The following is a 3,623-nucleotide window of genomic DNA, read 5'->3' as shown; positions in this document are numbered from 1 at the left end:
ATCCTCTGAAGAGCTTTAAGATGAGTTCATTTTCGGGCCATCTGTATGATTTTGACCTGCTGTACTGTGAATTTGTCTGAATGTCACTTAAATGTGATATAAACTAATTAAATAGTGGTTCTATCCCATGCACATTTTAGCAGACGAAGAATATAACGTAAAGGAAATGAGTTTAATATTTTTATGTCATATAACTGAATGCAGTTACTGTTCAGCTATTGTATATACAATATGTACGGTTTGTTGCTCATAGCACGAGTGGCTCCAGGTAATAAGAATCAATCACTCATCGACAGGCTTCGTGACTTTAGGCCTTCCTTACATAACTTTGCTCCATGCATATTGCAGACTAAGCAGCAAGGCCATGGTGCAGTTTAATGAGAGGGTAATAAAAACTTGTGACCCAGTGACCTTTGTGGTCCAAGAGGATTAGCCATCTTTTCTCACATCTTACCATGAGTGCTCCAGGTCAGCCTTCATGTGGTCAGGAGAAATGATATTCTACTGCTCAGAACACCAGAGTCATTTCAGACGCAATTCGATGGTTTATGTGTTGGGTTCAATTCCAAGTACACAGGAACTGAATGCACAGAATGTCAAGGAGATTGCAGTGAAACACGAGTATCTACAAACTTGCATGGATACGCTAATGCACACTACCCAGTGACCTTTGTGGTCCAAGAGGATTAGCCATCTTTTCTCACATCTTACCATGAGTGCTCCAGGTCAGCCTTCATGTGGTCAGGAGAAATGATATTCTACTGCTCAGAACACCAGAGTCATTTCAGACGCAATTCGATGGTTTATGTGTTGGGTTCAATTCCAAGTACACAGGAACTGAATGCACAGAATGTCAAGGAGATTGCAGTGAAATACGAGTATCAACAAACTTACATGGATACACTAATGCACACTACACTTTTTACATCTAAAATGTGGCCATAAACACATGCTGATAATTACGGAGGAGATTATGTTTATGTTCTAACACAAATGCCTATTTTATCTGGCTGAAGTGAGAGGAGTGTTGCTTTCCTAACACATAAATGCAATCTTTGCTGTACTCCATGATTGTAATCTAAATGATAAACGCATAAACATAATTGCCCAAGGGATCGTTTACTGAATGTTTACTTTAATTATGTAAAATAATAATGTCATGTATTTTATGATTGGATATTTTCTCAAGTTATGTGACATGGATACATAAAGGCCAAAAGTAAAAAACACATTGAAAATCTGTGATATTTTGTCCATTTAAACTAAAAAAGGGAAAATAAATAAATAATACAATTTTTATAGCTGCATAGGTGCTCATTCTGTTCTAGACTCACAGTAAAAAATTATTGTAATATTAACTAACACTTGAAAAAAATGCTACAGTAAATACCGTTAATGGTAAGTTCCCTTATTATACGGGGAAAACCTGTAATAGATTCAACTCTACATTTCATGCAAGTTTACCATTGTACCATTTTTAGAAGTAAAAATGCACAAATATTGTAATTCACAGTGAGAACTGTATAACTGATATTCCCAGAATTCCCTGGATGACACTTCACATTTAATGGTATTTTGTTTACATAATTGTGTTTCTTAACAGTTTTTTGCTATCACTTATATATTAGGGTTTTAGATAACAACCTGTTTACTTAATGTTTATTGCATTGCTATTGTTTCATATTTGTCACTATTATGGCATTTAGTATGTGTGCATATGACATGTAAACCTTTTATATATTAGTTTAAAATCTTATGGAAAATCTACTTGTGATGAACTTTCATTTGTTAATGTGTCGCAAAACACAATTTAATAGTAGCGTTTTGTAAATTCGAGTTTTGAACTGTAGAATTTAGGTTGTTCTGCAAATATGTTTACATTTTTACTATACTATTCTGGTAATTATTCTGAAAACCACAGCTGCTGTTTTTTCTTCTGTAAAAATACCAGGATTTTTTATTCATTTATTCACAGTGCTATTAATACATTAAAAACATGAAAAAGGGACATTTTTCAGCAGCAGTAAATGTGTCTTCGCTTTCTTATAATGGGTTTTACTGCTCGATTTATTGCAAGATCACTGATGATGTTAGAAAGCAGACAGCAGAAATATGACTTTGCAAAATGTGATGTAAAATCTGTGATTGATCTGACAAACCACCTAGTGGATCAGTGGTGCTTGTAATGGTAAATTCCTGTCAGAACACTCTGGCTTTTTTATTTTAGGTCCCATGTTCTCTGTGCAGCTAAAGGTACATAAAACACTTCATTTTATCAGTGACATAAAATGAAGTCAGTCGTATCGCAAATTATTTCTTTAATTGCTTTGTTTTAAGGGAATTAAAGAACAGACACATCAATCATTTACAGTACTGCTGAGACAGTAATAAAAGTTATCTTCGTTGTTTTTGTAATTTCAGAACTATTCAGTTATGCTGATTGTGGCAAATAAAACCAATTCATTAATTAATTCTGGTTTTTGTCTGTCAATATGAAGTGTAACTAAGTGTACCTCTAAGTTAAGATTAAGAACATATCATGTCAAAAAGTCGTTTGATAATAATAAGGTGTCAACAGGAATGAGGTGTTCCCATAGACCCTACCTTCAAATAGGAGAACTTTCTTTTGGCGGAAGCCAAGGCTGAGTACATGAGAACAGTGCACACACACATACACACACAGCTCAAAGGATTTAATACCTTGGACAACTTGGAGGCAGCACTCAAATATCAGAAGAGGCCAGAGCACTTTGAAAGAAGCAAGAGCAGAGCACAGAGAACTGTGAACAGGTAGGGATTTTTTATTTTTTTTAGCCTTTTTGTTATCATTCTATCAGAACTGAGAGACATGCACAAAGAACAAGAAAACAGTAAGAGCTTTGTATTGTGCCAAAGTTTCTCTCATCACTCTGTGTACCTTCAACAGACACTTGTATGTTTTCTACGGGACACAAACTAAGTGGAAAATTTCGCACTCTGTTGGGTGCAGTGAACTATGCATGTACTTTGACTTAATATAGCGGCTGTGGGTTTTTTTACAATCCAGCACTGACAACCACACATTACTTTGAGTTCTGACACCAGAGACTCTTAAATGATCTTGTGCTGCTTTATAGTTTTACTCCGTTTAAAGACTTGCCTTATACTATCATTATTATAACATTATTAGTCTTAACACAGATGTTTTAAATGCAGTTTCTTACAGCTAGATTGGTGGCCACACATCAAAACCATTTGAGTCAGTCTTCCCGATTTGGGTTTCAGGGTTTGGAATCTGTGAGAGCTGCTAGTCAGGTGGCATGAAGTCAAATCAGAACAGTTGCAAGGATGTTCTAACTATAGATACGGGTATCACATCAAATGGAGCTAATGTATGTGAAGTATTTTGAATCAGTGGGTGGATCTCGATACTTTTTGTGTGTGACAGATGTGTCATGTAACACATCGGTTCTTCCATAAAATAATGAAAACAATCATATTATTGATGGTTTGTGAACAGAAGCATGCAAGTAATGGTGTTCAGGTAGTAGAAGCATAGTGTTATATATATAATATTTATTATATTATATTATATTATATTATATTATATTATATTATATTATATTATATTATATTATATTATA

General features: G+C 34.5%; 1 protein-coding gene across 4 annotated transcripts in view; it reads left to right on the top strand.

Moving 5' to 3' along the window:
- Nucleotides 1-2,672: 2,672 nt before the first annotated feature.
- Nucleotides 2,673-3,623, top strand: part of LOC107667005 (immunoglobulin-like and fibronectin type III domain-containing protein 1) — a 39,363-nt gene continuing 38,412 nt past the window's right edge. For 2 of the 4 annotated variants that reach the window (XM_016458568.1, XM_016458567.1), the window contains exon 1: nt 2,673-2,790. The gene's annotated coding sequence lies outside the window, so the exon portion shown is untranslated. The remainder of the gene's footprint in view (nt 2,791-3,623) is intronic. The other 2 variants (XM_016458570.1, XM_016458569.1) reach the window with 1 other exon arrangement.

Source organism: Sinocyclocheilus anshuiensis, unplaced genomic scaffold, assembly GCF_001515605.1.
Source record: "Sinocyclocheilus anshuiensis isolate Anshui unplaced genomic scaffold, SAMN03320099.WGS_v1.1 scaffold615, whole genome shotgun sequence".
Lineage (NCBI taxonomy): Eukaryota > Metazoa > Chordata > Actinopteri > Cypriniformes > Cyprinidae > Sinocyclocheilus > Sinocyclocheilus anshuiensis.
This window is presented reverse-complemented; position numbering and strand designations above follow the sequence as displayed.